Here is a 26,158-nt window from a genome sequence, read left to right on the forward strand (position 1 = left end):
TATAAAACTATAAATATAAGTATTATTTTCTATTACTAAATTAATTTAAAATTAACTAGACATTGATTATATATATACTAGGTGGGTGCCTGTGCGTTGCAACGGAAACATGAGCCATGATGCTTCGTTGATACTCCCCCAAATACGCAGTATCCTTGCCGGGCATTGTACGGCGTGGTAGACGGGCTGCTCTCCCAAGAGCGCAGCAGCCTGCTGCCCCACGTAAATGGACAAACAAAAAAGTTATTGCTACAAACTTATGATCAGCTAGACAAACAAAAAAACAATGTAAATGATATATAAAGTTGTTATTATGAGTAAGTTAGAAAGCACTACAACAATACGACAACCCCATGAGGCCATGATGCACAATAACAGAGATCCACTATGCATAAAACTCCCAAGTGAACAACACATGTGATGAATCTGCTACTGACGCTAGAGCTGTCAATGCTCCCCCGTGCACCATTTGCTTGCCATTCTAGAATATGAACATGAGCAGTTAGTATTGTTTACTAACCATGATAACCAATATATTTGAAGCAACCTGAAACCTAATTCAACACAAGTAATTGCGTACCTAAAGAAGAACAAGTAATTTATTCATGAGAATTCCATCCAGGTAAGGCGTCAAAATTTCTGGTGTACAATTCTCACTAAAATTCAAAATCGTTGAAACAGCATGTGCCTATAAACAAGAAGAGCAATACAGGTCAAATAGATTGTCAGGTCCTAAGATGTATGACATGAACATGTAATCAGGTATAGTAGAATATAGGCATACAAATTCACCATATCAACTTGGAAAGAAGGGTATGGTCCAATTAAATGTAAGGTCCATAAGTTCTGGCACAAAAGTTCCCCTTACAGGAGGGGATGAAGTAATATTTCAATGTGAGGTAGCAAATTCTCAAGTCTATCTGCTAGAACATAAAAGATGCTACTGACATAGATAACAAAAGTGCTAATTGTAGATATTGGTTTATGTATGCATTTGTCAATTTTTTTATCCAAGTGTTTACTATTCCATGCCACCGTTGTTTCTTTGAAACTTCATAGATTTTCTTAGTGTTATTTTCCCAATTATCTCCCCCTTCTTTGTTGTTGTTGATATGTGGCACCCAAAATTGTACAGCATCCAAGTGGAGAGAGAATAATGGTCATCATGTTGATTATGATCAACGGCCCGATATCTTTAGGTTGGTTATATTCTCATTAGCTGCAGTTTCCATTAATAAATGGTCTTCGTTAACCTATCCTATAATTTCTTTTTGCAGGGGAACAATTAGATATGCGAGTGTCCATGCTCATTTGGGGTGCACTGGTAGTAGGAGGGATGATTTAGAGTTACTGGCATACACCCTTATTTTCCTGATAAGAGGCAGATTACCTTGGCAAGGCTACCAGGTAGGTTTTAATACGACCCAACATTATGGTATTCTTCTAGAACGCCTGTCAGCCTGCAACAATGTTTGTAGGGAGATACCAAGAGTTTCCTTGTTTGCAAGAAGAAAATGGCTACAACTTCGGAGATGCTTTATTGTTATTGTACAGCTCCATTCAAACAGTTTCTTAAGATTGTCACAAATATGAAATTTGACGAAGAGCCAAATTATGCCAAGCTTATCTCTCCTTTTGATGGTTTGATTGAAGCGCCTGCTTCGAGACAAATCAGAACTGATGGGGCTCTCAAGGTCTGTACTAAAAATAATATTGCGAGTGTCCATGCTCATTTGGGGCGCACTGGTAGTAGGAGGGATGATTTAGAGTTATTGGCATACACCCTTATTTTCCTGATAAGAGGAAGATTACCTTGGCAAGGCTACCAGGTAGGTTTTAATACGACTCAACATTATGGTATTCTTCTGGAACGCCTGTCAGCCTGCAACAATGTTTGTAGGGAGATACCAAGAGTTTCCTTGTTTGCAAGAAGAAAATGGCTACAACTCCAGAGATGCTTTACTGTTATTGTACAACTCCATTCAAACAGTTTCTTGAGATTGTCACAAATATGAAATTTGACGAAGAGCCAAATTATGCCAAGCTTATCTCTCTTTTTGATGGTTTGATTGAAGCATCTGCTTCGAGATAAATCAGAACTGATGGGGCTCTCGAGGTCTGTACTAACTATTCCCTCTCTTCATATATAGTTAGATTTCTATGTGCTTATCTTTATTTGTTTATGTACTATAGGTTGGACAGAAACGTGGAAGATTGCTTGTAGATCTAGAAGAAGATGAACAACCTAAAAAGAAGGTTAGATTAGGGAGCCTAGCAGCTCAATGGATTTCAGTTTATAATGCTAGGCGGCCCGTGAGGCAGAGGTAGTTACAGTATATTTAATTATATCATATGCTACAATGCATGATAGTTTTGTTATACGCGCTGCACTTCTCTAGCAATACAAAGCTTTGTAAACATGATCATTGAGATGTGATGAACTATTGTTGCTAAGCTTTGTTATCAACATCCGTTGCTTGTTTCTTAGGTACCATTACAATGTGGCTGACTCGAGGCTAAGCCAACATATAGAAAAGGGCAACGATGATGGGCTTTACATTAGCAGCGTGGCTTCCTCGGCAAACCTTTGGGCACTCATCATGGACGCAGGAACTGGTTTCTGTTCTCAGGTTTATGAGCTCTCACCAGTTTTCCTCCACAAGGTACAGTATTATACTATCCGAGTGAAGCCTGACGACCATACCTAGTAATTAATTATTTAGCCAGGAAGCGTAACTCTGTTTCTGATTATACACAGGACTGGATAATGGAGCAGTGGGAGAAAAGCTACTACATAACAGCAATTGCTGGATCATCCAACAGGAGCTCATTGGTTGTCATGTCCAAAGGTCTTGATTTGACCTTTTCTTGTTATTGCTCAGCCTTGCATATTGATCTTCCATTTCCTCACTACTTTCTCGTTAGCAGTGCAAAATCCTATTGTTTCTCTTGTATGTCATAATGCAATCTTATTTGAAATATATGTTGCACGTTCGCAACTACACACAAGTTTGGAATATTATACTAATTACTAATTAGTGTGTCAATTATAGATCAGATAAGGAGAAAACTTATGTGATATGCACGCTGACATTAGAATATCTGTAAGTAACAGAACGATAGAACTAAATAATGGTAGATATGTTTATATCTCCGTACGACTTGGAAGCTCAGGTAAGCTAGGGCATTTTTCGAAGAAGCGAACATTGAATAAATAGCACAATGTGATGAGGCACCTACAGCTAGCGTGGAAATGTACTAATAAAAAGAGAAATAACAAAAAACAATGAACTCATACAGTCAATAGGGTAAAAGAAAGGAAAGTACCTGCCAGACGAGGAATCTGCAGCCGTAAAAGGCACACCTGTCAGCCGTCACACGAAATGCTGCTGCTTGTCCAGACACCTATATAACACAGCACACCAGCATCACTGACTAACCAGATCCTCCACCACAGGTACCACATAAACACAAGTAGTCCCTTAAACAGTTATCGTGTATTTAATATGCAGGCTGACAGCAATGATAGATGAGATAAGGAGAAAATTCCAGAAATTACAAGTGGAATAAAAAATACACAAAGATATTTGTCGGCGTTTCGAGACCGGGGGGTCCCTAAGCCGACGAGTGAGTGTGCCGCGTGCCCCAGCCCAGATGGGTCGAGCGCGTGGGCGAGCGCGAAGGGGGGAAGCGAGGTGGCCGGAGACGGGCGTGAGAGAGGTGGAAATCCCGCGGCCTTCGTGTTCGTCCCGCGCCCAGGTCGGGTGCGCTTGCAGTAGGGGGTTACAAGCGTCCACGCGGGTGAGGGAAGCGAGCGGCCCCAAGAGAGCGCATGTCTCGTCCTCGTCCCCGCGCGGCCAACCTTCTCTAAGAAGGCCCTGGTCCTTCCTTTTATAGGCGTAAGGAGAGGATCCAGGTGTACAATGGGGGTGTAGCAGAGTGCTACGTGTCTAGCGGGGGAGAGCTAGCGCCCTAAGTACATGCCGATGTGGCAGCCGGAGAGATCTTAGCACCCAGTTGGTGTGATGTCGTGGCCGTCGGAGGAGCGGCGGAGCCTGGCGGAGGGACAGCTGTCGGAGCGGTCGAGTCCTTGTTGACGTCCTCCTGCTTCCGTAAGAGAGCTGAGAGCCGCTGTCATCACAGGGCACGCGGGGCGCCATCATTGCCTATCTGGCGGAGCTAGCCAGATGGGACACCGGTCTTGTTCTCTGCGGCCCGAGTCGGCTCGGGGTAGGGTGATGATGGTGCTTCCTGTTGACGTGGCGGGCCCGCGCCCGAGGTCGGGCGACGTGGGGGCTCCTCCGAAGCCAGGGTTGAGTCTGTCTTCCGTGGCCGAGGCCGAGTCCGAGCCCCTGGGTCGGGCGAGGCGGAGGTCGTTCGGCAGAGGCCAGGGCGGAGTCCGAGCCCTGGGGTCAGGTGAAGCGGAGTTCGTCGTCTTCTGGGGCTGAGCCCGAGTCCGAGCCCCTGGGTCGGGCGAGGCGGAGGTCGTTCGGCAGAGGCCAGGGCGGAGTCCGAGCCCTGGGGTCAGGTGGAGCGGAGTTCATCGTCTTCTGGGGCTGAGCCCGAGTCTGAGCCCTGGATCGGGCGGAGCGGAGTTCGCCGTCTTCCGGGGCTTAGCCCGAGTCCGAGCCCTGGGTTGGGCGGAGCGGAGTTCGCCGTCTTCCGGGGCTTAGCCCGAGTCCGAGCCCTGGGTCGGGCGGAGCGGAGTTCGCCGTCTTCCGGGGCTTAGCCGAGTCCGAGCCCTGGGTCGGGCGGAGCGGAGTCTCCTATGGTGCCTTTGGCGGGGCCTGACTACCTGTCAGTCTCACTCTGTCAAGTGGCACTGCAGTCGGAGTGGCGCAGGCGGCGCTGTCCTTCTGTCAGACCGGTTAGTGGAGCGGCGAAGTGACGGCGGTCACTTCGGCTCTGCCGGGGGGTGCGCGTCAGGATAAAGGTGTCAGGCCACCTTTGCGTTAAATGCTCCTACGACTCGGTCGGTCGGCGCAGCGATTTAGTCAGGGTTGCTTCTTAGCGAAGGCAAGGCCTCGGGCGAGCCGGAGATGTGTCCGCCGTTGGAGGGGGGCCTCGGGCAAGACGGAAACCCCTCGGGGTCGGCTGCCCTTGTCCGAGGCTAGGCTCGGGCGAGGCGTGATCGAGTCGCTCGTATGGACTGATCCCTGACTTAATTGTACCCATCAGGCCTCTGCAGCTTTATGCTGATGGGGGTTACCAGCTGAGAATTAGGCGTCTTGAGGGTACCCCTAATTATGGTCCCCGACAGTAGCCCCCGAGCCTCGAAGGGAGTGTTAGCACTCGCTTGGAGGCTTTCATCGCACTTTTTTGCAAGGGGACCAGCCTTTCTCGGTTGCATTTTGTTCCGGTGGGTGCGCGCGAGCGCACCCGCCGGGTGTAGCCCCCGAGGCCTCGGAGGAGTGGTTTCACTCCTTCGAGGTCTTAATGCCTTGCGTAATGCTTCGGCTGGTCTGGTTGTTCCCTCATGCGAACTGGCCGTAGCCCGGGTGCACGGTCGGGGCCCAAGTTCTCGGGCTGGTATGTTGACGCTGTCAACGGTTCGGCCGGAGCCGGGTTTGCGAGAGCAGCCCCCGAGCCTCCGCACAGGGCGAGAGGGCGATCAGGGACAGACTCGGCTTTTTTGCATACGCCCCTACGTCGCCTTTCCGCAAGGAGGAGGGGGGGAGAGCGCCATGTTACCCTCGATAGGCACCGAACATGGTGTCTCCGGTGAGCTGCAAGCGGGTAATCCGAGTGGACGTCTGTGCCCCGTTCGTTGGGGGTCGGCTAGGGGCCCAGAGGCACGCCCAAAAGTACCTACGGGTGATCTGCCGGACCCGGTCCCCTGGCGACGGGGTCCGAGGGCTCGATGCCTCCCTCCGATGGGATTCCGTTACAAGATCGCTCCCGCTGGTCTCGGAAATGTCCTAGGGTACCTCGGGAGCGCAGCCCGAGCCTTGGTTATGTATCGAACGTACCCCTGGTCATCCCTCGCTCGGCGTCTGAGGCGACTGTGAACCCTTCGGGGGCCAGCCTTCGAACCCCTGATCAGTAATGGACGCGGAGCCCGAGTAGCCTGAGGCGGTCGTGGAGCCCTTCGGGGGGCCGGCCTTCGAACCTCTAACCAGTAGTGGGTGTAGGGCCCACGCGATCTGAGGCGGCTGTTGAACCCCTCGGGGGGCCAGCCTTCGAACCTCTGATCAGTAGGGGGGGCTCGGAGCCCGGTTCCTTCACGGGGAATTATCCTTTTCGGGGTATCCCCCTTTCCCGGTCCCTGTTGCAAGAGATAGAGAAAGAGGAAAAAAAGGAAAAGGATACGAAATCGAACGACGTGGCGTACCTTTTCTGGCGCGGTTATTACGGCGAAGAAGAAGCGTCGCCCGCTTCTCCTGCCAATAGTGTCGCCTGTCCCGCCGCGGAGTTAATGCGACGGGGTGAGTTGTTGGCAGGGCGGCCGTTGCGCGTGCGCGAGCCGTTCGAGGGACGGATCACGGGCGCGTCGTCTTCACGCCGTGAGAGGAGGCTCTCTTGCTGCCCCTGGATGGGACGTGAGCTTGGCTGACGACGTGACCGCTGCTCCCGCCCGCCTGCCACCGTCATTACTGCCGGCCCACTTTCGGCTGCATTGACCGTCGCGCCAGGCTGGCACCGCTGGGTCGTGCGCTGGGTCACCTCGAGTCGCGGCATTGGTTCCGCAACCGAAGAGGCGCGATGGTGGCGCAAGTGGCGGTGCAGTTGCTTGCATGCAGCATCCGGCGCGCCGGTTGCGTGACGCGTGGGCCTGGGCCTCCATGCTGGCGTGTTGGGAGTCGGAGAAGCGCGTCCACCTGGCGCGATTGCATGCCGCCTGCATGGCTGCCCGCCCCTTCCGCCCGTTGGTCTGGGCAAAAGTGGGGGTCGCTTGTAACCGCTGGGCGGTTGTGTGCACCACGCGCGGCGGTTTGGCTTCTTCTGCTCTGAGCCGGTTTGCATGACATGCGGGACCCAGCCCCCGCGCCGCAGGGGAGGGCCTTGGAGCGTGTTGGAGAAGACTCAGCCCGTGACGTTTGGGGGCGCACGTAGGGAGAGTTGCCTTTAAAAGGAGGGCGACCCCTTTCGGAAGGCGACCATGTCTTCTCGCTCCCTTATGCATCGCGTCTTTCCACCTTCCAAGCCCCCGGATGGGGGGTACCCGCCGTCTTTTCGCCTCATCGTTGGAGGAACGCAACTCCGTGGGAGTTGGTACCTTTCAGCCATCGTTCGGCTTCAAGGATTTTCATCATGCAGCCCGGCTGCACCCCTCCACCGGCGGTCACCCAAGATGGTGACCTCCAGCTTGATGGTGGGGGAAAGCAAGCCGGGCTGCGGCCTCCCCCCCTCCCTCAGCCTCAAGGATTTTCATCACCAAGGCTGGGGAGGGGAGTGTGCCGAGTTGGGGTCGGCCCCTGCATGGGCGGTGGCCCGCTCCATCACTCAGTGATGGGAGGGAGGGGCGGTTGTCGTCCGTGGCGCTGGCAGCTGCAGTGTGCCCGGCTTTCGGACGCGAGTGGCTTCGGAGCCGCTCGCGGCGCCGGCGTCTGCCACGGCAGCTGGAAGAGGTTCTTCCGCCGGCGTGATAGCCAAGGCTGGCCACGGACCGACCTCCAACTCTACAGCCTTCTGCCCGTCCTTGCCTTACGAGTTTTGGCATGGGCGGGGGCCTCCTGGCAGCAGCATCCGCCCTGAGGTCAGTGCTGCCGCTGTTCGGCCCCCGGGGGCAGAAGTCGTCGTCGTCGTCGCCGCTGCTGGAGCAGGTGACGGCACGCCGCTCGTCGGTCTTCCGTTGCTCCGCAGGCCTTCCCCATGGAGTGGGGTTGTTCGTACCCGCGGAGGGGAACCGGAGTTCCGTTTGTAATGGCACTTTGAATGCCAGTGTTTTTGTTCATTATGGTTGTCAAGGCCTGAACATGTATGTAATTTTGGCACGGAGCCGTGTTTTTTCCTCATTTTCGAGCACTAAGTCTCGCCTGTTGATTATCTGAACCGCTTCACCAAGCATGAGTCGCCCCGTGTCAAGGTGACGAGTGAGGTATCCGTATCCCGGAGGCGTAGGAGTCCCTCGGCTCGATCGGCCTTGTTGTCTGAGGCTCCTCTAGCTTAGTTAAAGAGACCCCTTGGCCGCTCTTCGATGAGCCGAGGCCAGGGGTAGCAATATCAGCACGAATAGAGGCGGAGTTGGCTCAAAAATGAAAACCCGGTTGGCCAGAGCCTAGCCGGGTTGTCCGTTAGCGGGACCGACGCCGGAGTTGACCAGCCAAGGCCTCGGATCGGGCTGGCGCCCTTGGAAGATGGTTGGCCGAGGCCCCCAGGGGTAACCGGCCGAGCCGCCTGCTCGGGCCGGATTCCCGGAGAAGTCCCTGGACCGCGTCACCGTCCGAGGCTGGGTCGGACCTCGCTGAAGGTGTCGTCGATGCCGAGGGTGCTACAGCCCCCTTCCAGCGTGAAGACCCGAGCCTGCAAGATCAGATTGTCTTGTAGCGTGTGCCTTCTGCGGCCGCCGAGGCCAGAACACACACCCTCGCTGCGTTGTAAAGCTACGTCTCTTTTCCTCTTGTTTCTAGTATCTGAACTTTTTGTCGGTAACAGGGATGTTTGTGCGAGCGAGAGTTGCTTCTCGCGGAAGGTGATGAGTGAGGTATCCGTATCCTGGAGGCGTGGGAGTCCCTCGGCTCGGTCGGCCTTGCCGCTTACGCGTACTTTCACCCGTCCATGAGGCCCTGTCACCGACTCAGTCGAGAAGGCTCGAAGGATCGCTTCGGCAGAAGAGCTTCCGAACGTAAAGACTTGTTCGGTTCGCGGAATCACTTTATCCGAACGCGAGTTACTTATCGCAGAAGGTGATGAGTGAGGTATCCATATCCCGGAGGCGTAGGAGTCCCTCGGCTCGGTCAGCCTTGGCTGCTTACGTGTACTCCGTCGTTTTCAGGATCCATTTTTCGAAGTAGTCAGAAAGCACGAAAGACATTCTGGCGGAAGATATCTTTTTTCGAGGAAAATTTTAACGCAGAGGGGGTTTCCCCCCTTTTAGCCCCCGAGGGAGGGTCGGGCTTTGCCGAGGCGAGGCCGACCCTTCCTTGATGACTAAACTTTGCGTGGGTGCGAGGTATATGAACAACTTGAAAACATCTTAAGGGTAGAAGCGACGTAGCTGTTGGATGTTCCAAGCGTTGCCGTAGACCTCGCCTTGACTGTTGGCCAGCTTGTACGTTCCGGGCTTCAGAACTTTGGCGATGACGAATGGCCCCTCCCAGGGGGGCGTGAGCCTGTGCCTCCCTCGGGCGTCTTGCCGCAGCCGAAGCACCAGGTCGTCCACCTCAAGGTCTCGGGGCCGGACCCCTCGGGCGTGGTAGCGTCACAGGGACTGCTGGTACCGCGCCGAGTGTAGTAAGGCCTTGTCCCGAGCCTCTTCCAGCTGGTCTAGCGAGTCTTCTCGGCTAACTTGGTTGCTTTGATCGCTGTAGGCCCTCGTCCTCGGGGAGCCGTATTCCAGGTCAGTGGGCAAGACGGCCTCGGCCCCATAGACCAGGAAGAACGGCGTGAAACCTGTGGCTCGGCTCGGCGTTGTCCTCAGGCTCTAGACCACCGAGGGGAGTTCCTTCATCCATCGCTTGCCGAACTTGTTGAGGTCGTTGTAAATCCGAGGCTTGAGCCCTTGTAGAATCATGCTGTTGGCACGCTCTACTTGCCCATTCGACATGGGATGAGCCACGGCGGCCCAGTCCACCCGGATGTGGTGATCCTCGCAGAAGTCCAAGAATTTTCTGCCGGTGAACTGGGTGCCGTTGTCGGTAATGATGGAGTTTGGGACCCCGAAGCGATGGATGATGTTGGTGAAGAACGCCACCGCCTGCTCGGACCTGATGCTGTTCAGAGGTCGGACCTCGATCCACTTGGAGAATTTGTCGATGGCGACCAGCAGGTGCGTGTAGCCCCCGGGCGCCTTCTGCAAGGGACCGACGAGGTCCAGACCCCACACAGCAAAGGGCCAGGTGATGGGTATCGTCTGCAGAGCCTGAGCGGGCAGGTGGGTCTGCTTCGCATAGAATTGGCACCCTTCGCAGGTGCGGACAATTCTAGTGGCGTCAGCCACCGCCGTTGGCCAGTAGAAGCCTTGCCGGAAAGCATTCCCGACAAGGGCTCGAGGCGCTGCGTGATGGCCGCAAGCCCCCGAGTGTATCTCTTGCAGGAGTTCCTGACCTTCGGTGATGGAGATGCATCGCTGGAGGATGCCCGAGGGGCTGCGGTGGTAGAGCTCCTTCTCATCGCCCAGCAAGACGAACGACTTGGCGCGTCGCGCTACCCGCCGAGCCTCGGCTTGGTCGGGGGGTAGCTCTCCTTGGCGGAGATATTGCAGGTACGGGGTCTGCCAATTTCGATCAGGCGTGGCCCCGCTCTGCTCTTCCTCGACGTGCAGTGCCTCGCCCTCGGGGGCCGAGGGTACCTCGGGCCGAACCGAGGGCGCCTTGGGCCGAGCTGAGAGTGCCTCGGGCTGAGCCGAGGGTACCTCGGGCTGGACCGAGGGTGCCTCGGGCTCGGGCGTGTCGTCGATCTTGACGGAGGGTCGATGCAGATCCTGGGAGAAGACGTCCAAGGGAACCGTCGTTCGCCCCGAGGCTATTTTTGTCAGCTCGTCCGCAGTCTCGTTGTAGCGCCGAGCGATGTGGTTAAGCTCGAGCCCGTAGAACTTGTCTTCCAGGCGCCGAACCTCATCGCAGTAGGCCTCCATCTTCGGGTCGCGGCAGTGGGAGTTCTTCATGACTTGGTCGATGACGAGCTGCGAGTCACCGCGGGCGTCGAGGCGTCTGACCCCTAGCTCGATGGCGATCCGCAACCCGTTGACCAGAGCTTCGCACTCAGCCACATTGTTGGACGCCGGGAAATGGAGGCGTAGCACATAGCGTAGGTGTTTTCCGAGGGGCAAGATGAAGAGTAGGCCCGCGCCGGCTCCCGTCTTCATCAGCGACCCGTCGAAAAACATGGTCCAGAGCTCCGGTTGGATCAGAGCCGTCGGTAGATGGGTGTCGACCCATTCAGCCACGAAGTCCGCCAATACCTGGGACTTGATGGCCTTCCGAGGGGCGAACGAGATTGTCTCGCCCATGATTTCCACCGCCCACTTTGCAATCCTGCCCGAGGCCTCTCGGCACTGGATGATCTCCCTCAGGGGGAAGGATGACACCACAGTTACCGGATGAGACTCGAAGTAGTGTCGCAACTTCCGCCTCGTCAGGATCACTGCATACAGCAGCTTCTGGACTTGTGGGTAGCGGATCTTGGTCTCGGAGAGTACCTCGCTGACGAAGTAGACTGGCCTCTGAACGGGCAATGCATGCCCCTCTTCTTGCCTCTCGACCATAATCGTGGCGCTAACCACCTGAGTGGTCGCGGCGACGTAGACCAAGAGGGCTTCTCCGTCAGCTGGAGGCACCAAGATAGGCGCCTTTGTGAGGAGCGCCTTCAGGTTCCCGAGAGCTTCCTCAGCCTCAGGGGTCCAAGCGAAGCACTCGGTCTTCCTTAAGAGGCGGTACAGAGGCAGACCTCTTTCGCCGAGGCGTGAGATGAAACGGCTCAGGGCCGCGAGACATCCCATGACCCTCTGTACGCCTTTTAAGTCCTTGATGGGCCCCATGCTGGTGATAGCTGCGATCTTCTCCGGGTTGGCTTCGATGCCCCGTTCGGAGACGATGAACCCCAAGAGCATGTCCCGGGGCACCCCGAAGACACACTTCTCGGGATTGAGCTTGACGCCTTTCGCTTTGAGACATCGGAATGTCACTTCAAGGTCGGAGAGGAGGTCGGAAGCCTTCCTTGTCTTGACTACGATGCCATCGACGTAGGCCTCGACTGTGCGACCGATGTGTTCGCCGAACACATGGTTCATGCACCGCTGGTACGTCGCGCCCGCATTCCTCAAACCGAACGGCATGGTGACATAGCAGTACATGCCGAAGGGCGCGATGAAAGAAGTCGTGAGCTGGTCGGACTCTTTCATCCTGATTTGGTGATACCCTGAGTAGGCATCGAGGAAGGACAGGGTTTCGCACCCAGCAGTGGAATCCACAATTTGATCGATGCGAGGCAGAGGGTAGGGAACCTTCGGACATGCTTTGTTGAGACCAGTGTAGTCTACACACATCCGCCATTTCCCCCCTTTCTTTCTCACAAGCACAGGGTTGGCAAGCCATTCGGGATGGAATACCTCTTTGATGAACCCTGCTGCCATTAGCTTGTGGATCTCCTTGCCTATCACTCTGCGCTTCTCCTCGTCGAATCGGCGCAGAGGCTGCCTGATGGGTCGGGCTCCAGCCCGAATATCCAGCGAGTGCTCGGCGACATCCCTCGGTATGACGGGCATGTCCGAGGGACTCCACGCAAAGACGTCGGCGTTTGCGCGGAGAAAGTCGACGAGCACTGCTTCCTATTTGGGGTCGAGCCCGGAACCGATCCGGATCCGCTTGGAGGTGTCGCCACTGGGATCGAGAGGGACGGCCTTAACCGTCTCCGCTGGCTCGAAGTTGCCGGCATGACGCTTCACGTCTGGCACCTCTTTGGAGAGGCTTTCCAGGTCGGCGATGAGGGCCTCGGACTCGGCGAGGGCCTCGGCGTACTCCACGCACTCCACGTCGCATTCGAACGTGTGTTTGTACGTGGGGCCGACGGTGATGACCTCGTTGGGGCCCGACATCTTGAGCTTCAGGTAGGTGTAGTTGGGGACGGCCATGAACTTCGCGTAGCATGGCCTCCCCAATACCGCGTGGTAGGTTCCTCGGAACCCGACCACCTCGAACGTCAAAGTCTCCCTTCAGAAGTTGGAGGGCGTTCCGAAGCAGACGGGAAGGTCGAGTCGTCCGAGGGGCTGGACGCGCTTCCCGGGAATGATCCCGTGGAAGGGCGCAGCGCCTGCTCGGACGGAGGACAGATCGACGCGCAGGAGCCCGAGGGTCTCGGTGTAGATGATGTTGAGGCAGCTGCCCCCGTCCATCAGGACCTTGGTGAGCCTGATGTCGCCGACGATGGGGTCGACGACGAGCGGGTATTTCCCCAGGCTCGGCACGTGGTCGGGGTGGTCAACTTGGTCGAAGGTGATGGGCTTGTCAGACCAGTCTAGGTAGACTGGCGCCGCCACCTTCACCGAGCGGACCTCCCGGCGCTCTTGCTTGCGATGCCGAGCCGAGGCGTTCGCCGCATGCCCATCGTAGATCATGAAGCAGTCGCGGACCTCGGGGAACTCTCCTGCTTGGTGATCTTCCTTCATGTCGTCGTCGCGGGCCCTGCCACCCTCTGCGGGTGGCCCGGCCCTGTGGAAGTGGCGCCGAAGCATGACGCACTCCTCGAGGGTGTGCTTGACGGGCCCCTGATGATAGGGGCACGGCTCCTTGAGCATCTTGTCGAAGAGGTTGGCACCTCCGGGGGGCTTCCGAGGGTTCTTCTACTCGGCGGCGGCGACAAGGTCCGCGTCGGCGGCGTCGCGTTTCGCTTGCGACTTCTTCTTGCCTTTCTTCTTGGCGCAGCGCGGAGTAGACGCCTCGGGAGCATCTTCCGATGGGCGGCCCTGGGGCTGCTTGTCCTTTCGGAAGATAGCTTCGACCACCTCCTGGCCAGAGGCGAACTTGGTGGCGATGTCCATCAGCTCGCTCGCCCTGGTGGGGGTCTTGCGACCCAACTTACTCACCAGGTCGTGGCAGGTGGTGCCGGCAAGGAACGTGCCGATGACATCCGAGTCGGTGATGTTGGGCAGCTCAGTGCGCTGCTTCGAGAATCGCCGGATGTAGTCCCGGAGAGACTCTCCCGGCTGCTGCCGGCAGCTTCGGAGGTCCCAAGAATTCCCGGGGCGCACGTACGTGCCCTGGAAATTGCCGGCGAAGGCTTGGACCAAGTCATCCCAGTTGGAGATCTGCCCCGGAGGCAGGTGCTCCAACCAGGCGCGAGCAGTGTCGGAGAGGAACAGGGGGAGGTTGCGGATGATGAGGTTGTCGTCGTCCGTTCCACCCAGTTGGCAGGCCAGGCGGTAGTCCGCGAGCCACAGTTCCGGTCTCGTTTCCCCCGAGTACTTTGTGATAGTAGTCGGGGGTCGGAACCGGGTCAGGAACGGTGCCCGTCGGATGGCCCGACTGAAGGCCTGCGGACCGGGTGGTTCAGGCGAGGGACTCCGATCCTCCTCGCTGTCGTAGCGTCCCCCACGCCTGGGGTGGTAGCCTCGGCGCACCCTTTCGTCGAGGTGGGCCCGACGGTCGCGACGATGGTGCTCGTTGCCGAGGTGGCCCGGGGCCGCAGGCGCGGTGTTGCGCGTGCGCCCGGTGTAGACCGAGGCTTCCCGCATGAATCGGGAAGTCGCGACATGAGGTTCCGAGGGGTATCCCTGCCTTTGGGAGGCAGAGCTCTCGGCCCGTCGGACCGCAGCGCCTTCCAGGAGATTCTTGAGCTCTCCCTGGATTCGCCGACCCTCGGTGGTTGATGGCTCCGGCATCGTGCGGAGGAGCATCGTTGCGGCTGCCAGGTTCTGACCGATCCCACTAGATGCGGGTGGCGGCCTGACCCTGACGTCGTTGGCGACGCGGTGCTGGAAAGCCTGGGGCAGGTGACGTATTTCTCCGGCCGGGGGTTGGCCCGCCCATACCTGCCCGACGTCCCGGCGGATCGGCTCAAGCGCTCCTGCTCCCTCGTCGAGCCTGGCCTGCGCCCCGCGGACTTGCTCGAGCTGTGGGTCGTGACCCCCCGCCGGAACGGGGACCACAGCTAGCTCCCGCGGGATGTCAGCGCGAGGCACCGGCCTAGGGAGATCACCGTCCTCCGGCATGCTGAGATGGTTGCCTTCGGAGGGATCCCCTAGCTCGACGTGGAAACATTCGCGGCTTGGGCCGCAGTCCTCGTCGTCGAGGCTGCGGCTACCGTCGGAACAGTCGGAGAGGCAGTAGTCACATGCGGTCATAAAGTCCCGCATGGCACTGGGGTTGCCAAATCCAGAGAAATCCCAACAGATGTTGGGATCGTCATCTTCCTCGGACCCAGAGGGCCCGTAGGTCGAGACGTCCGTCAATCAGTCCCAAGGCGACCGCATACGAAACCCCAGAGGGGTTGCACTCGCCTCAGCGAGAGCGCCCGCCAACGCGAGGTCGCTAGGCGGGTTGAGGCTGAGTCGAAATGACGTAGGATGGGAATCAGTCAGTACCTTTTGGTCGACGAGCAGCGACATAGTCACGTCGGGGACTGATTGCACCGTCGTCTCAGGTACGAGGGCGACGTCCTGCAAGCTCTCCGCGAGCGTGCTGGCGTCGTCCACTTGCTCGGGATTGGCGTGTCGCGGGGGGACGGCGCTCGCCTTCGTCTCAAACGCGAGGTCGACGCCCGACGCGCCCCCCGTTGGGGCGCTGGGGATGTCGATTCGCTCGACAGCCGACGAAGCGCGGCCTCCCGCTTGGCCTTGGTTGCCCCGCCTCCCCCTCCGTTGGCGGGGGAGAGGACGGGGCGAGCTCGAATGTTGTTCTTCCACCACGCGGGGAAGATGTCGTCGATTCCACCGCCGGCGGACGGGTTGTCGGCCGCCATTGTCGTTGTCGCGCGACGGTGGAAGGAGTATCATGTCGTAGCTGCCGTCGAAGGACATGAACTCAAGACTCCCGAAACGGAGCACCGTCCCGGGCCGGAGGGGTTGCTGGAGACTACCCATCTGGAGCTTGACGGGAAGCTGTTCGTCAACACGCAGCAGGCCCCTACCTGGCGCGCCAACTGTCGGCGTTTCGAGACCGGGGGGTCCCTAAGCCGACGAGTGAGTGTGCCGCGTGCCCCAGCCCAGATGGGTCGAGCGCGTGGGCGAGCGCGAAGGGGGGAAGCGAGGTGGCCGGAGACGGGCGTGAGAGAGGTGGAAATCCCGCGGCCTTCGTGTTCGTCCCGCGCCCAGGTCGGGTGCGCTTGCAGTAGGGGGTTACAAGCGTCCACGCGGGTGAGGGAAGCGAGCGGCCCCAAGAGAGCGCATGTCTCGTCCTCGTCCCCGCGCGGCCAACCTTCTCTAAGAAGGCCCTGGTCCTTCCTTTTATAGGCGTAAGGAGAGGATCCAGGTGTACAATGGGGGTGTAGCAGAGTGCTACGTGTCTAGCGGGGGAGAGCTAGCGCCCTAAGTACATGTCGATGTGGCAGCCGGAGAGATCTTGGCACCCAGTTGGTGTGATGTCGTGGCCGTCGGAGGAGCGGTAGAGCCTGGCGGAGGGACAGCTGTCGGAGCGATCGATTCCTTGCTGACGTCCTCCTGCTTCCGTAAGAGAGCTGAGAGCCGCCGTCGTCACAGGGCACGCGGGGCGCCATCATTGCCTATCTGGTGGAGCTAGCCAGATGGGACACCGGTCTTGTTCTCTGCGGCCCGAGTCGGCTCGGGGTAGGGTGATGATGGCGCTTCCTGTTGACGTGGCGGGCCCACGCCCGAGGTCGGGCGACGTGGGGGCTCCTCCGAAGCCAGGGTTGAGTCTGTCTTCCGTGGCTGAGGCCGAGTCCGAGCCCCTGGGTCGGGCGAGGCGGAGGTCGTTCGGCAGAGGCCAGGGCAGAGTCCGAGCCCTGGGGTCAGGTGAAGCGGAGTTCGTCGTCTTCTGGGGCTGAGCCCGAGTCCGAGCCCCTGGGTCGGGCGAGGCGGAGGTCGTTCGGCAGAGGCCAGGGCGGAGTCCGAGCCCTGGGGTCAGGTGAAGCGGAGTTCGTCGTCTTCTGGGGCTGAGCCCGAGTCCGAGCCCTGGATCGGGCGGAGCGGAGTTCGCCGTCTTCCGGGGCTTAGCCCGAGTCCGAGCCCTGGGTCGGGCGGAGCGGAGTTCGCCGTCTTCCAGGGCTTAGCCCGAGTCCGAGCCCTGGGTCGGGCGGAGCGGAGTTCGCTGTCTTCCGGGGGCTTAGCCCGAGTCCGAGCCCTGGGTCGGGAGGAGCGGAGTTCGCCGTCTTCCGGGGCTTAGCCCGAGTCCGAGCCCTAGGTCGGGCGGAGCGGAGTCTCCTATGGTGCCTTTGGCGGGGCCTGACTGCCTGTCAGTCTCACTCTGTCAAGTGGCACTGCAGTCGGAGTGGCGCAGGCGGCGCTGTCCTTCTGTCAGACCGGTCAGTGGAGAGGCGAAGTGACGGCGGTCACTTCGGCTCTGCCGGGGGGGCGCGTCAGGATAAAGGTGTCAGGCCACCTTTGCGTTAAATGCTCCTGCGACTCGGTCGGTCGGCGCGGCGATTTAGTCAGGGTTGCTTCTTAGCGAAGGCAAGGCCTCGGGCGAGCCGGAGATGTGTCCGCCGTTGGAGGGGGGCCTCGGGCGAGACGGAAACCCCTCGGGGTCGGCTGCCCTTGTCCGAGGCTAGGCTCGGGCGAGGCGTGATCGAGTCGCTCGTATGGACTGATCCCTGACTTAATCGTACCCATCAGGCCTCTGCAGCTTTATGCTGATGGGGGTTACCAGCTGTGAATTAGGCGTCTTGAGGGTACCCCTAATTATGGTCCCCGACAATATTACACGTATGTCTATGCCAATATAAATCATAGAATAGGGTTGCTAGTCTACAAGAGTCAATCCTGGTAATTTCACAACACATATACGTTGTAGGTGAATTTTAGTCTGCATATTCGTTGTGTCTAAAGGTGCCATAAAATTCTGAAACGATGATGTAAGGAAAATGCTTTGTACCATAAGGTCAGTCTTAGGCAGAAAGAATCAAATCACTATGATGCAGTCAGGCTGCTTTTGAAAAATAAAATTCCTATGAGACGAATACATGAATCATCAATAACCAGCAGCAGGTTCATATGGATAGGTTCACATGTTTACATGCTCAAACCTTTCCTCTAGCGCTGCATAACTTTGATTTATGTGGGGTGCGTTACTATCTTTATGTGCGATTAGTAGGATGAAATGGACTCATGGGCGGACGTAGTCACAAAGTTCCTGGGACGATTAGGTCATGGAACAGGGGATTGAGGAACATGATATGCTCCTTAAAAAGGGTTTTCACTTCGGGGATGATATTGTTCCTGGAACGGGAACGACGTTCCCGGTGACGAACATGTGATGGTGCTCATGGGATTGAGTATGCATATGAAGATTTTGAGGAACCATCATGTGGATGTGCTGGACTATGGCAACATTATCGGTTTAATGTCCAATCACATGTCTAAAGCATGCTGGTGATTTTTATAAGAATTCAGACATAAACATTGGCGCCCAAAGGTTTGAGCATTGGTCTTTGTTGTGAACTGCATTCTATCCTGTGGCGAGATCAGATGGTGATGCAGTTTGAATGGAGTTCTGCATTACAATCTTTCAGGTATATTTGTACAATATGGCTGAAATGAAGTAAAAGTAACAACATTGTTCTTCTGATGAAAAAAGAGTTTAAAATTCAGAATGTCGTTGCCATGAGTTAGTTGGGTTGTCGTATCAAGCAAAACAACACATGGTCTACAATTTAAAAATTGCTCCTATGGTCTACAATTGTAGCTGATATTGTCTTTTTTATGGGTAGTTATAATACGTTAAATTGAAATTTAATATTAATGAGGCAGAGGGTGTAGCATAAATGAAATTCGCGACAACCGAAGTTTATGGTGTAGTGATGCTACTTCAGTTCAGCTTATCTGAATATGGAATTAGCTGAAATCTTCGGATAAACAGTGTCACTCCATCTTCCTTATGTTATTCCTGTTTGTAGTACTGATTTGTTATTATTTACAGAGCGGTGCAAAGAAGGTTTACAGGAAGTTCAGATATTTCAAGGGTGCGACAGTTGATTTAATATGCAGACCCATTAGACTTCAATGTTGTTTTTTGTGGAGCATCTTCTAATTCATTCCAGTTGATTTAATATGCAGATCTATTATATTGTTTCTGGTTACCTCTACTTTTTAGTGGTTCATTTGCTACTTATTTTAATAGTTGAAAGGAACAAAGCATTATCGTTAGCCATTCTTGAATAGTGCAATGCTATTAGAACGATTTGCTTTCATAGGTTTAATGACCGCAACTTTCCACTGATGCAAAGGAGAAGTGATAGAAGTAAAATTCTGAGAATGTTGTCCCTACTTTTTTGTGTTTACTGATTTATATGGCCTCGAAATGTTATCCTATATAATGAACCTAACCATAAGAAAAAAAATGTTCTAGTAAATCCCCACTTTAGCATTAATAAGTTGTGGCATAACCACATATCAGTACCTCTTTCTTTTATAGGAAAACAAGGCTAAATATACCATTGAAATTTTAATTCAGGTGTCTCCAGCCAAATGTTATAATAGGCAAGAACAAACATAAACTGATGATCAATAAACTGTCTTCTCAGGCTGGTAGTGAAAATAAGGTTTCATAATTACTTCCTGTCAATAAATAGTTATTTGGAATACTCCATCATTCTAATCTTGTATTATTCCATGGAATAGATGGTTGGCTGTAAATCAAGGGGTTATTTGTTCACACGTGCACATCTGGGACTTTGTTCAGATGAACTTCATGTATGCGGTGACCCAGCTGTTGTTCCCCTTATCCAGCGAATTCTTGAAGATACTTGTGATGTAGTTACGGTAATCTAGATTTAGTAACCAAATGGACAATACTACTACTGAGGACTTATATATTATTTTTTTGTCCATTATGGTCGTTGTGAATTTGAAGTGTGTTAAGGTTGACAACCATTTTACTCTGCCAGTATTCTTCCATTATGAAGTTAGATTTCTTGACATCGACACACAGTTTTTTTGTACAAGAAAGATATATGATGTAGTTACCTATATCAATAAATGTATCTTGCAAGCCTTTGCTGACTTAAGCTTAAGTGTTTCAAATTCTCTCCACTCTGGCTTAATAAATGCAGCACATTTCTAGCACTGTCACCAGAAAAATTGGTCTCACATAATGGTATCGATAGAAATAAAGCATCGCTAATTTTAACCACAAGTGATGTAATGTGCATTGCATTTTTTTGTAAAACAGGAACTGAGGCAATGTTTGCCGACCTTGGTCACTTCAATGTGAGAGCTATTCAGGTAATCGAGCACTGCTATTTCCCGGCTTTACATTTTTCTGAATGCATGCACACACAAACTACTAACCCCATTGATTATCACAAGCTGTGATTGTGGAGAAATACCTTTGTAGTGTGTTGAGAACATGGTCCTAAACTGTGTAAAACTATTTTCATGTTCTAAAGAAATAGTCTGAATGTTGAACCTCAAAATTGCTTTATGTGTCGATTCAGTTAGATATTCGTGGTAAAGTGTTATTACACTATAGATTGGCTTTTCAGTAGTTCTTTTCCCTTCGTATCTACCCAGTAAATGTTGCAAATACATTCTACAAATCAATTCCAGGTAAGGGCATATAAGAATGTTGAACTTCAAAATTTCTGGCACCGTCACATAATAAAACACGGTTTCGTTCACAGCTTGTGATAATCAATGGGGTTAGTAACTTGAGACTAACATAGCAACATGCCAAGGTGGAGGCGACAGGAGTTGGGTAGGGGAGAGGGAACGCCGGTGGGGCAGAGGAAAAAGGACGGAGGGAGAACTCACCTCGGCGAAAACCAATGTGACGATGGCGGACGCGAGGTGACGACGGAGTAGATGAACAGTCGAGGAGCGGGCTTGCCGGAGTAGCGGATTGGGGATGCGCGGCTCTGAGCTAAAAGGAGGGGCGACCAGATTATTGGGAACCTCCTTGGGAGCATGGTTGTTGAGAGCGGGGGTTGTTGAGAGCGGCGTAAATCTCGGAGTCGAGGGTGGCCGAGACACATGGCGATGGAGGCGGGGGTTGTTGAGAGCGGGCGGACCGGACCGTCGGGGGGAGGGAGAGGGAGAACGACGGCAGAGCGATGGGGATGGCTGAGAGATGGGGACGGTTGAGAGATGGGGACGGCAGGACGACGACAGAGCTACCTCCGGGTGAGGATGGCGGCGTTGAGCATGCGCAGCATGCGGCTGGTGGTGGAGAGAGATTCGCGTGAGGATGGGGGTGGCTGAGAGATTTGCGGCGTTGAGCATGCTGCACATGCGGCGATGCGCACGGGGAGGGAGGCCGGGTTGCGGGAGGGGATTCGCGGCGTGGGCGGACGGTTCGCGCGGCGGGATTCTCCGCGGGCGTTGCGGGAGGGGATTCGCGTCGTGCGGGCGGTCGTGTGGGCTGCTCGAGGCGGGGGCAGTCTACACTAACCCCTTAATAGTTAGTAGAGATATCAGATTTTGATTGAGACAGAAATAAAAAAAAGAATAAATAGCATATCACTAAAAAGGCACAGAATACATACTTGTTCCCTAGGGCGAGCACCACCAAAGAGAGATGGCCTAGGGCATTTGACGTAACAAAAAGAAGTCAAAATAATAGTAAATTTTATTTGACACTGCATCTATCATACACAATACTTAAATATATTGGTCCCAAACCTAATTCTTGTCAAACATAAGCATCACTAATAAATTGTGGAAACAACGATCCAAGTTCCCGCATATTCAAAAAACGAGGTGCCGTTACCTACATTCAATGAATGTAGACATCATTCTCCTACCACCACTCATTCCAACCATCAATATTCTCCTTTACACTTGTCCATTGTTTATGGAGATCTCATCCAAAGCAAAACCATACTTTTTTAATTGATAGAATGAAATATTAAATTGTTTGTGTTGAACGCTAAAAAGAGCAGTGTGGACGGTCCGGCCCTGAGGCCGGACGGTCCGCGATCCGGACAGTCCGCGGTGGTGGCGCGGACGGTACGAGCGTGCGCAGAGTCAGTTATGGTTCCTAGTTTCTCGCGGGATTTGTTACCTAAAACCACGAGATTAACTCGGAAAACAGTTTGAAACGGATCCAGACCTCCCCCTTTATATAGATGAAGGGCTACGGCCGATTGAACCCCCACCAATCGATCAAATCAAGTCTATTTCTCGTTTTTATCTTATGCAATTAGGAGTAGTTCTAGTCTAGTTCTAGTTTAGCATCTCAATCTCCAAATTCTCCGCTTCTCTTCGACTCTACGTCGATTAGAGCAGTCTAGGTCAGTCTGCTCGAGCCTAGACATCACCTAGGATCTCTCCTCCCGACGGGGTCCCTCCCGAGAGCGAGATCCAGGCGCCGCCGGCGACCTTCGCCGCCCCCTGTGCACGCGCGGACCGTCCGGCCCCAGGGCGCGGACCGTCCGACCGTCAGGCAGGGAACCCAAGCCTCTGTTCCAGGTCGCGGACCATCTGGCCCCTGGCCGCGGACCGTCCGCGCCTCTGCAGAGGGCACCGCCGCCGGTTCGTGTTGAGTGATTGGCGCCCCCAAAAAGGCACCAACACTCCAACAGTTTGCTCCATAGACTTCACTAAAACTTTTCCATGTATGGTTGGTGACTGCAGTGATGCAACATTTGACAAAATTTAAGGTGAACAACACCATCTAATCATAAAGACAACAAAACCACCCCTACAACAGTCAATTAAATGTTACCTATGTACAAGCATAAGGAAAAAGGTATGCAGAAACACTGACCCTAGAGGGCATAGTTGGTGTTGTTTTAATCTTTGAACATATATGGTTCGAGACTCCAAAGCAATGCAGCAAGCATGCTAAATTGCGTAACAGATGCATACAGGTCATGAAACTGAATGAGCATGGAGTAACCAAAGGTCACATACCAGAGACTTATACACAAGTTGGGATTAGAATGTCAGACAATATGAGTTTGGAAATGTTTGCACTTACTGAACATACGACGGTCAGTAGATTACAACACATACCTTTCCTTGACAGCAATTTCATCAGATTGTCATGTTACATAGGAACGAGGCTTCAGATTCAGCCATGGTCGCTCTGCTACCCTGCTCTCAGCATCTGCTCCCAAAACTCCTGTTTCAGTAGCCCTTGCATTCTGGTGCATATCATGATTATCCTCAGCCTTCATGAGGCCAGCAGTAACCTGGACCTGGTGCACCTATACAATCATGATCGCATCACCAACAAAAAAACAATTAGATTTTCAATATCATTGTGAAAGCTTCCATACCTATTACCAATTTAATAGAAATAAAGAAACCATGATGAGGCAGTAAAAAATGCAATAACATTTGCATAGAGGTATATCTAGCAGACAAATACTGTTGCAGTACTCTGGTTTGTCGCTATTGCATGAACGATATAGCAACTAAATTTGCCATGACCAACACACAGACATGAGACATGGAAAGAACAAATCATAACCACCTGCTTCTCTTCAACATAGGTAGGACGTTGTTCAGGATCCTCAATTGGCTTGGACCGAGGAAGCAGCTTCAACTTGGGTCTCTATGGCACCTCCCCGGCTCTCCCTTCCCCAATCTCCTTCCTTCATGTGACGCGGGTCTCACTGGTGCTGCGCCCCTCTCCACCCCACTATCCAGCTCTCTCACCCCAACAGACCTAGGCCTCTCAATCTCTGGCGGGGCCACGGGAGTCTCCAACACCAGAACTGACACCGGCGCCGGCGGAGACGTGGGCTTCGGCGGGTGCCATCTTCCGGAGATGACCTTCTCCACTGCGCTCGCCTGGGCGATGCATGTCGCGAACCAGATCTGGCATGCGGCGATGCTCACGGGGAGGGAGGCCGAGTTGCGGGAGGGGCGTGGGCGGGCGGTTCACGCGACGGGATTCGCCGCGGGCGTTGCGGGAAGGGATTCGCGTCGTGCGGGCGGTCGTGCGGGCTGCTCGAGGCGGGGCAGTCTACACTAACCCCTTAATAGTTAGTATATATATATAGGGAAGAGGTAATGGAAGCCCTGGGCTTCCGTTAGTGGGCGAAGCCCCAGCCAGGACGGCGATCGGGTCGCGTTCGAACCACTGGACGTCGGCTTGCGTCAGCCATGCATAGGATAGCCACGTATCCCGGCTGAGACGCGACAGGCGATATACGCACGCATAAATATATGTATAAATGTGCATAACTCATGCATAAATAGAATCTTTTATGCCACAAATCACGGGAACGAATATTTCCATGTGCTTACCGGTTACGACTGCATAACGCTGTGAAACATCATAGCGTAAACCATGCAACATTTAAAACTCCACCGGTTTTAGATAAGGAAAAGACGTGCTGATCGTTCACGAAAATAAAGGCGCATTTATGGGAGTAAACAAATACAAACTTACAGCCGCTCGTCCACGTTCGTATCTGAGATACTGGCGGCGGTTAGCGGCGGCGGAAGTGAGAGGACCGGCCGGCGATTAGCGGCGAGAAAATGGCCAGCACCGGCGCTGGCGATGACATGCCACCTGTATCGTCTGTGCATAAGCCAACAGGTACGTCTGTTTCGCCGGTCGTGCATCATGTAGCGTCTGCGATCGCCGTTTACACAGAGGGTGTCTCCGTTACTCCACCAGTGGCATTGAGGGCACCTGGACATATCGATGAACACACAAAAACGGCAGACATGGTCGACGCAGAGAAGCACATCCCCATGAGACATATTGGGCCGCATGAACAGGACACACCTCATATTCTTCAAAGCCATGTAAGTTCTCCCAAATATGATACTCTTATTTTGTTACATATTTTTTTGTAATGTTGTACCTATATTAAGTTAGATTTAGTCGCTATTGAATCGTAAATGTTAAATTTCTGTGCGCAGCCGGACAATATTGATATAAGATTGATACCTAAAGTCGGTATGACATTTAGTAACGTGGACGAGGCGTATAATTTTTATAGTCAATATGCATACGAGGTTGGATTTCCGTTGAAGAAATATAGGGAGCGGAAGAATTGTAAATGGTTGAATTGTTCAATGGAAGGAAAGAATGCTGAAAGGGTAGCTGGAAATCCAAGGATACGTAACACATGTTCAAAACGAACACAGTGCAAGGCTGGGATGAAACTTAAAAAAATCTACGATGGTGCTAAAGAGAATGTTATTTCCGTCCGGATTGATCTGGTAAACTATGAGCATAATCATGAATTCTTGAAGAAAGATACAGAAAAAGGGTAATTGCAATGCAACAAAACGAATGTGTCGGGGACCATAATTAGGGGTACCCTCAAGACGCCTAATTCTCAGCTGGTAACCCCCATCAACATAAAGCTGCAGAGGCCTGATGGGTGCGATTAAGTCAGGGATCAGTCCATACGAGCGACTCGATCACGCCTCGCCCGAGCCTAGCCTCGGACAAGGGCAGCCGACCCCGAGGGATTTCCGTCTCGCCCGAGGCCCCCTCCAACGGCGGACACGTCTCCGGCTCGCCCGAGGCCTTGCCTTCTCTAAGAAGCAACCTTGACTAAATCGCCGCGCCGACCGACCGAGTCGCAGGAGCATTTAACGCAAAGGTGGCCTGACACCTTTATCCTGACGCGCGCCCCCCGGCAGAGCCGAAGTGACCGCCGTCACTTCGCTGCTCCACTGACCGGTCTGACAGAAGGACAGCGCCGCCTGCGCCACTCCGACTGCAGTGCCACTTGACAGAGTGAGACTGACAGGCAGTCAGGCCCTGCCAAAGGCGCCATAGGAAACTCCGCTCCGCCCGACCCAGGGCTCGGACTCGGGCTAGGCCCCGGAAGACGGCGAACTCCGCTCCGCCCGACCCAGGTGACTCGGGCTAAGCCCCGGAAGACGGCGAACTCCGCTCCGCCCGACCCAGGGCTCGGACTCGGGCTAGGCCCCGGAAGACGGCGAACTCCGCTCCGCCCGACCCAGGGCTCGGACTCGGGCTACGCCTCGGAAGATGGCGAACTCCGCTCCGCCCGACCCAGGGCTCGGACTCGGGCTAAGCCCCGGAAGACGGCGAACTCCGCTCCGCCCGACCCAGGGCTCGGACTCGGGCTAAGCCCCGGAAGACGGCGAACTCCGCTCCGCCCGACCCAGGGCTCGGACTCGGGCTCAGCACCAGAAGACGACGAACTCCGCTTCGCCCGACCCCAGGGCTTGGACTCCGCCCTGGCCTCTGCCGAACGACCTCCGCCTCGCCCGACCCAGGGGCTCGGGCTCGGCCTCGGCCATGGAAGATAGACTCGACCTCAACTTCGGAGGAGCCTCCACGTCGCCCGACCTAGGGCGCAGGCCAGCCACGTCAACAGGAAGCGCCATCATCACCCTACCCCGAGCCGACTCGGGCCGCAGAGAACAAGACCGATGTCCCATCTGGCTAGCTCCGCCAGATAGGCAATGATGGCGCCCCGCAAGCCCTGTGACGACGGCGACTCTCAGCTC

At 54.5% G+C, this 26,158-nt stretch overlaps 1 long non-coding RNA gene and 1 pseudogene across 1 annotated transcript; one reads left to right on the forward strand and one right to left on the reverse strand.

The window, feature by feature from the left end:
* The first annotated feature begins 1,127 nt into the window (after positions 1 to 1,127).
* On the forward strand, positions 1,128 to 1,527 carry LOC109942245 (uncharacterized). The gene is made up of 3 exons (XR_002264936.1): positions 1,128 to 1,199; positions 1,278 to 1,407; positions 1,479 to 1,527. It is a non-coding gene; the product is annotated as an uncharacterized lncRNA (long non-coding RNA).
* A 1,731-nt stretch (positions 1,528 to 3,258) lies between these two features.
* Positions 3,259 to 20,673, reverse strand: LOC118473375 (uncharacterized; annotated as a pseudogene).
* Positions 20,674 to 26,158: the final 5,485 nt, after the last annotated feature.

This window comes from Zea mays, chromosome 9 (genome assembly GCF_902167145.1).
Source record: "Zea mays cultivar B73 chromosome 9, Zm-B73-REFERENCE-NAM-5.0, whole genome shotgun sequence".
Classification (NCBI taxonomy): Eukaryota; Viridiplantae; Streptophyta; class Magnoliopsida; order Poales; family Poaceae; genus Zea; species Zea mays.